General features: G+C 43.0%; 1 pseudogene; it reads left to right on the forward strand.

Annotated features, from left to right (window-relative positions):
• Positions 1-3,427: 3,427 nt before the first annotated feature.
• LOC115869385 overlaps positions 3,428-8,645 on the forward strand; it is a 9,036-nt pseudogene continuing 3,818 nt past the window's right edge.

Below are 8,645 nucleotides of genomic sequence, written 5' to 3' on the forward strand. Positions count from 1 at the left end.
GTGAGCTGGCATCATATAGTTTGTAAAGATAATGTTCAAAAAAAAAAGATAACGTTCTATATCCTAGTTTGGTAAGCAGAGTCTGGCGTCTTACAAGCTTATAAGTGGCCATCTAAGACACAAGCATTGGTCTCTGCCCATCAGCAGCAAAGAAGGGTGAGAAAACAAAACAAAGACTCAAGGAAGCCATTCAATCAAAAGACTAACGGCCCACATGAGCCACAAGTCTCCTCCAGCCTGAGACCAGAAGAATTACATGGTGCCCAACTATGACTACCTAATACCCTGACCATGAACACCACACACACAAAAAAAGTCTCACTACCATCAAATTCATTCCAACTCATAGTGACCCTATATAACAGGGTAGAACTGCCCTTTGGGGTGTCTGAGACTGTAAATCTTTACAGGAGGCTTATGACCTATCTTTCCTGAGGAGTGGCAGGTAATTTGAACTGCTTACCTTTTGGTTAATATCCAACACGTAACGCACTCACCACTAGGCACCAAGAATACTTTAGAATACGTAAAAACTATTGAACAAATTTCAGTTCATAAAAAGACCAGCCTTTCTGACCTGCGAGAGACTGGAGGAGCTCCCGAGACAATTGCCCTCGGTCTCTCTTCTAACACGGAACTGATGCCAGTTCTGGAGACCACCTCTCACGCCAGTAACAGACCAGCCTATCAAGTGAAGACCAACACCACAAGGCATGGGCTACATGGAACATGAACCGATACAAGACCAAAGGGACAAAGGTTGCCCAAAAGCAAAAATGAGGACAGGAAACCAAACGAATGGAAACACAGAATGTAGAGTGGAGACAGACGGTGCTGACACATTGCAGTGGGCAACCGGGGTCACAAAACAACTTCTGTGTGAAGTACTGATGGGAAACTAATGTGCACAATAAATGCTTTGAATGTACGTTGGACTTAAGACCATCTACATTTTTTTTTTTTTTAAAGAAAAGGAAGGCTGAAACTTCAGAAAATCCTAGGAATGTTTCTGAGGGACAAACATGAGTCTTATCATGCCTTAAAATAATCTGGTGGCTCTCACAGGCACATTACCTTTTCAGACAGATTTCCAGCTGCTCTGCTCCCATAATTCCTTTGACTGTGGCTAATCCCCCAACTTGTCACTGATTTTCATGCTCCTGTGCTAGTTAGCCACCAATTCTTCCCTCTGCTCTACATCTAAGGCTTTCCACCAGGAGGTACTTATAAGAGTCTAAAACATGGCAGAAATCATGGTGAATTCTGAGGCAACAGGGCTCAAGAGAAGCAGTCCCTCCCCTCATTCAAGATTTTAGAGAAGAGGAAATTGGGGGAGAAGAAAGGTGATGGAAAGAATGTCATTGTTGTTAGATGCCATGGAGCTAGTTCCAACTCATAGGAGCCCTGTGAGCAACAGAACTAAGCATTGCTCAATCCTGTGCCATCCTGTCATTTCCACGGTGGAGCCCACTGTTAGACCCATCTCCTCGAGGATCTTCCTCTTTTTGTTGACCATTTATTTTACCAAGCCTGGTGTCCTTCTCCAAGGATTGGTCCCTCCTGATCACATGGCCAAGTCCATGAAATACAGTTACATCATCCCACTTCTAACATGCATTCTACTTGTCCTTCTTCCAACACAGAGCTATCTGTTGTTCCTTCTGCTGGCAGTTCAAGACATCCTCAGAGCTCCTCATCAACACCACAATTCCAACGAATCCTTCTTCCTCCATCTTCACTATTTACTGTTCAGGTTTCACCTGCCGAAGAGATGATGGAAAACCGTACGGCTGCGTTCTCAAAGTGGCTTAGTCCTGGCAGAGACACCTTTGCTTCCGAATACTTGAAAGGCCTTTCGCAGTAGGTTTGCCTGATATAATACATCTTTCATTTCTTGATTGCTGCCTCCAAGGGGGTTGATTGTGGATCCTAGTAAAATGAAATCCTTGATGATTTCAATCTTTTTCCCATTTATGACAATGCTGTTTATTGGACCAAACATGAAGATTGCTTCCTTTCTGTTGAGATGTGATCCATACTGACAGTTGTAGCCTTTGATCTTCATCAGTAGGTGTTCCAAATCCTCTGTTTTCAACAAACAAGGTTAAGTCAGCTGTTCATGAGTCTTCTCTCTATCCTGACCTGTGTTCTTCTTCATAGTCCAGCTTCTCAGATTGTTTATCTTCTGCTTACAGATTGAACAGAGTGAACGGGTATGACCTTCACATTCCTTTTCCTGATTTTACGTCGTGCAGGACCCCCTTCTTCTGTCCAAAGGACTGCTTTGGGTCTCTGCAGAGGTTCCATATGACTGTAATGAAGTGTTCTGAAATTGCCATTATTTGAAACATCATCGATAATTTGTAATGATCCACATTGTCAAATGCCCTTGTATAGTCAATGAAACATAGGTGACCATCTTTCTGGAAATCTATAGTGGATTTAATTAAGAAAACAGAGAATAATAAGGGTTTGGGAAGATGTGGAACCTTTATACACTGCTCCTGGGAATATAGAATGGTGTAGTCACTGTGGGGAGCAGCTGAAAAGGTCCTCAAAGCTCGTGAGCATCCAGCTAAGGTGATACGATTAGTCCTTCCCCCTCCAGGGGAAAGCAAGTGACAAAAATAGAAAGATGCACAGAGATAATTTGCCCCAAACTAAGAGGCCCCATAAACACCAGTCTCTACAACCCTGAGACCAGAAGTACTAGACGGTGCCTAGATACCACTACCTGCTCTTTAAAGAGGTAGATACCACTACCACTGCTCTTTAAAAGATCACATTAGAGGGTCCTAGGTAGAGCGAGGAAAACATGTGGAACCCACCGCAAAATCAAAAAGGAGCACAGGCTTACTGGTCATACAGGGACTGGTGGGCCCTTAGCTGTGCTTCAGATGAGGGTTAGAATAATCACCTACGTTAGGATAATCATAAGATAAAGAGAGCAGCATTTACCCCAGGATAAAGTTCAGAGGGTTGAGGAAGAAAGAGGATTGGACACAGGAAACAGAGGAAGGAAGTGGGGTAAATAAGGCTACATTGATAGGATTGCAATGAATGAGTTGACACACGATGTGCATGAATTGTTGAATGCAAAACTGATGATCTGCTTTGTAACCCCTTACTGGATAGACAATATAAACAAACCAGCTTTTTACAATGATGGCTTCCGAAGGCAAAGAAGGAAGCCCTTGCCCCTCCAAAAATGGAAGCCAAAACAAAGGCCTTAGAGGCCAAGAAGGCATCCGTGCTGCAAGGCATCCACAACCACACAAAAAAGATCTGAACGCCACTCACCTTCCCTCAGCAAAAGACCCCGAGGCTAAAAAGGCAGCCCAAATACCCTGGGAAGGACACCTCTGGGTGGGAGAAGCAAGCTGGCCCACCACGCATCATCAAGTTCTCCTGGACCACGGAGTCTGCCATGAAAAAGATGGAAGATAACAACATACTTGTGAGGACTGTGGATGTCAAGGCCAACAAGCACAAGGTCAAACAGGCTGTGAAGAAGCTCTACGACATTGGCGTAGCCAAGGTCAACACCCTCAGCAGGCCTGACAGTGCATGAGTGGCTCCTGACTATGACGCTTTTGATGCTGCCAACAAAATTGGAGTCATCTAAACTGAGTTCAGCTGGCTAATGCTAAATACAAACTTTTTCAATACACTAAAACAGACTCACTACCTACCATTGAGTCAATACCGACTCATCGCAACCCTCTAGGACAGGGCAGAATTGCCCCACTGTGGATTTCTGAGACTATAACTCTTTATGGGAGTAGAAAGCCCTGTCTTTCTCCCATAATACATGATGGAAAGGATTTTTGGATTTTGTTTGTTCGTAAGTAACACAGGATTACCACATGACCCAGAAATTCCTTTCCTAGCATATGTCCAAGAGAAATGAATATATATATATCCTCCCAAGAGCACGTACACAAATTCTATAACACCATTAGTTATAATAGCCAAAAGGCAGAAACAACCCAACATTCACCAAGAGAAAATACAAATGCAAATTATGACGTATTGATTAAATGGAATACTACTCTGCCTTAGAAAAAATAAGTACTGATGAAATCTACAGCTTGGTTACCTGAACACATGCCAAGTGAAAGATGCAAAAAGGCACAAGAGATCATATCATCCTGTGATTCATTATAAAATGAATTATGAGAAAACTGGGCGAGGCAACTTCAGCATGTCATTGAGAAGCTATGGGGGGCGGGCCTAGGATACAGACAGTGACAATGAGGGAGAAATTGGGGGTGATTACACAATGTATTTTTGTGCTCTGCCTTCGAGTGGGTGATGGTGTACTGGTTTTGTACTGGGCTGCGCTCTGCTTGGTCGTCAGATCAAATACACCAGCATTCCATAGGAGAAAGACTGGGCTTTCTACTCCTATAAACAGTTAAGATCTTGGAAACCCACAGGGGGTCACTATGAATCAGCACAGACTTGATGTGTGTGTGTGTGTGTGTGTGTGTGTGTGTGTCTTTGCGTGGATTCTGACCCTCAGCAGAACTTCCCCTTAGGGCTTCCAAGGCTGGAATCTTTCTAGAAATAGCTCTCCAGGTCTTTTCTCTTGTGGAGCGACTGTTGGGGTCACGCAGCGCACCCTTCAGTTAGCAGCAGGCTGCTTCACCAGCACACCAGCGGTGCTCTGTACTTACTGGGTGCAGGATATTTTAACAGGCGTATGAAAGAGTTCATTGTTTTGTGAATACACTAAATATACGGAAATGTACACTCAACACTGTGCATTTAAAAATGATTGGTTCTGTTATTTAATCTCAGTAGACAATGTTAAACTTTTTTTTTTAACAGAAAAGAGAACTGGAGGTGGAGGAAGAGGGAGGGACAGAAATAAGGGTCACTCTTTTTCTTCCGGCTTGAGCTGTGAGGAAGGTGTGGTTGAAGGTGTGGTTGAAGGGCTCAACCCCTCCACCTGTCTAATGTTGAAATTGGAACATGTAGCTTGGCCTTCATATGCACCCATCAAAAGTATCTAGTACTTGCATAGCTCAACCTTGCTGCAGTTAGGGGAAACTTACAGAGCACACTGCTAAGCTTGTTTCATAGGAGATGATGGAGAGAGGAAGTTGTTTGCAGTCTTTGTTTACCTCACACCTGAAAGGGCCCGAAGGACTTCCTATGCGAAGAGAGATTTTTGGTTTTAATCTAGACACATGGAAATCATAGAAAATAAGTCTTTATAGCCCAATCAAATAATAATCCAGGAAAGAAGAATATTTTGCACACAAAACTATTTTGGGTGACGCCACAAGCAGGGTTTTGTTTGTTTGTTTTCCTAAGTCTTTTTTCCAGGCAGATAAAAATAAATAAATACCAAATAATAAAATGCACCCTGCTTACAAAATCATGTAAAATAATTTCTCCAAAATAGATATAAATCTCAGTTTCTCACTGCCATTGGGTCAATTCTGACTCATAGAAATACCTCTGTATAAAGTGAGCAAACAAAACCTGAATTCTTCTTGACCCGGTTGAGCAGTCCACCAGCAGAAGAGTTTACACTGCCATCTAGTGGTTCATTCGGGGAAAAGACGTGTGTACTATTTTAAATGTTTCCCTGGATAAACCGAAAACCAAACTCATGCCCTGGCATCAATTTTGACACATGGTGACCCGATAGGACTGGATAGACCTGTCCTTTATGGGTTTCCAAGACTGCAACTCCTTATGTGAGTAGAAAGCCTCATCTTTCTCCCACTGAAGGGTTGGTGCTTTTGAACTGCTGGTGTTGAGGTCAGCAGCCCAATGCGCAACCACTCTGACACCAGGGGTGCTGTGTTAGTCCGGATAGACCAGAGAAACAAATTCAGGGACACTCCTATAAGTATAGGGAAGAGCTTTATGTCAAAGAGTAATTGTATATTAAGAAAACATCCCGGTCCAGTCCAGATCAAGTTCCTAAGTCCAATATTAGCCTATATGTCTGATACCAGTCTATAAATTTTTCTTCAGACTCAGGCAACATATGCATTGATGCTATTCACCTGTATGCCTCATCCTGAAGCACTCAGCTCCAGCTCTGAGGGTTCGCAAACCCAGATGCCCCAGCTAAGTGCCGGGAAGCACACCAAGTAAGCCTTCTGCCCCCAAACACTCAGCTTTACTTGCTCCTTGGGGCGGGAAGTCCATCCCTCTGGCTCATTCCTGGCTCCTTCGTTCTGCTATTGCTGCTCCTCTGCCGTTCTCCCACTGTCACAGCTGTCTGCTGGATCAAGGAGGTTCAATGTGCGGGAGCTGTTTGGTAGCAAGATAGGGGGTTGTTCCTCTCCATGCCTAGGGGCCCCCTACAGCATGTTGGAAGCCGATCAAGGCTAAAGGGCATGCACAAATTCAGGCCCCTGAGCCAGGACACCTGGGTGGGCGCAAACCAGGCCAGGTGGGCTTAATTCAGCCAATGGGGTCAACAGTACCATTGACTACGCCTCCTAGTAAAAGGCCATAAAAAGCCGGAACTGGAGACCACCGCCCTCTTTTCCAGCTGCTCCTTGGCCATCCGCGAGGCCAGGCTGTGGTCTCTATCCCCCTCTCTGGCCTCAGGTCGCCACGTGTGGGTGTGTAGTTCCACAAGGTTACCAGTGTTCGTGACTGTCAAGCCTGAAACTGCTATCCTTTATAAAACCCACTGGGATCACAAACCAGGCTTCAGCATGAATTCTGTCTCGTGCAAAACCAAGGACCGAGGTCTTTCTCACCCGAGGGATCTAACAGAGTCTCAGGGTCCGAATGATGCACTCTGCTCCTGGATCTTCTTCCTTCCCGGTAGAGGAACCTTCCCTTTCAGAACTGCTTTGTTTCATACCCAGCAGGATGGCAGCTGAAATCACACCATCCAAATCGATATCTTCTCCCATCTTCTTAACCAGATCCAAGATCATGTGGTGAGAGTAGCAGAGATTAACTATAGCTAGACGAGCCATACACCATTCACTGCACCGTAAGCAGTTTATGCTCCCTCATCAATGTATGCAAGTGCTCGAAGTACGCTACTTAAACTCCCTGTGCCACAGTCTTCTCTTCCGTGAAAGGGACATAAAAACAGAACCTACTTTGTAGGGCTGTTGTGAGGATTGAGTGAGGTATTACAGGGTAACTGGTTGGCTATTATTATTGCGATTATTTCCCTACAGCCTTGCTATAAGGAAAAAAAATATCTTTACTTTTGCCAATCAGGCTAAATATGAGTATGGTCAGCATTTTATCACATGCTTAAAGAACAAAGGGACCTTTTAAACACTAATATAGAACATCTTTCAAGGTAAAGAAAGCAGTGATATAACGCATATGGCATTAGGTTCATGTGGCTTAGTGTGCATGATACTTTCCGCAAGATAGGACGTTATGTGATCTGGACACTGTGCAGATACCATGTTACCTATATGCAGCCCTGGATTAAGAAAGAGTTCCATTCCTAAATTCATTTTGAAGTTCAATTTGTATGTACGCTGAACAGTTAGGAACATATATGACATCAGTTAGGTATCATGGTACCATATATACTTGAGTATAAGCCGACTTGACTGTCAGCCAAGGCACCTAATTTTACCAAAAATATGGCATTTAAAAATGTGCTGGAAAATTAGGCTTATACTCGAGTATGTACAATATATAGTATATAGTGTACACTGCATAGTATATCATGTACTACACTATATGTAGTATATATATAATCATGTCATGGTATATATAGTATACAGTGCGCTTTTCCAAGTGTAAAAAACATTGAAGAAAGAATAAAACATCCTATACTAATTATACTAAAACATCCTTAGTATAATAACAATGTTTTGAAGCACGTTGGAAAGTACAGCCTGGCTATTCTTACAAGCCACTGTATGCATTTCTCATTTCACCAGAACAGGCTTTGGAGGGGCTGGGACCACATGTGAACAGATTTGGGATCAAATTGACCCAACAGATGTTATGTGGTCCAGGATGGTACTACCATTCGAGCATAAGTAAGAGAAGCAGCACGTAGGGTGTTGCCCATGTATCTCCAGAATAACTACACAGGAACACCCTGGAGCCCAGTAGCACAGAGTTCCGGGGGGAGGGCAGGATAGTCTAGTCTTCTGTGCCTTTTGAATTTTTGTGACTCTGGAATACCTTTCGTATTCATCACCAACAGCATCACAAAAGAGCAAGAGAGATAATATTTTAAATGAAAATTTGCCTTAAGATATTTTTAAATCATTGCAAAAGAGTATATGTTTAATGACATGGAAATGTTGATGATAAACTGCTGAGAGAGAAAATAACAGGTTATAAACAGAAATGTATATAGAATCCAAATTTAGTAAGCATATACAAGTATGCATAGAAAGAAGAAAGACGCATAGGGTATAATCAACCGTTTTAACAGTAATTATTGCTGGGTAGTGAAGTTATCAGTCATTTTGTTTTCCTCTCTGTGTTTTATCCAGCTTGGGTGGCTAGAAGGAAATGTTAGCTTTAGAAAGATATACATAACTGCATGAGGATGGGGAAATAGATCTATGTACATATATTTAAAGGTTTAGTATTAAGGTAGCAGAAGGACATTGGGCCTCCACTCAAGTACTCCCTCAATGCAAGAATACTTTCTTCTATTAAATTGGCATTCTATG

This window comes from Echinops telfairi, unplaced genomic scaffold (assembly GCF_000313985.2).
Source record: "Echinops telfairi isolate 266 unplaced genomic scaffold, ASM31398v2 ScPeMD7_25;HRSCAF=90, whole genome shotgun sequence".
In the NCBI taxonomy this organism is placed as follows: Eukaryota; Metazoa; Chordata; class Mammalia; order Afrosoricida; family Tenrecidae; genus Echinops; species Echinops telfairi.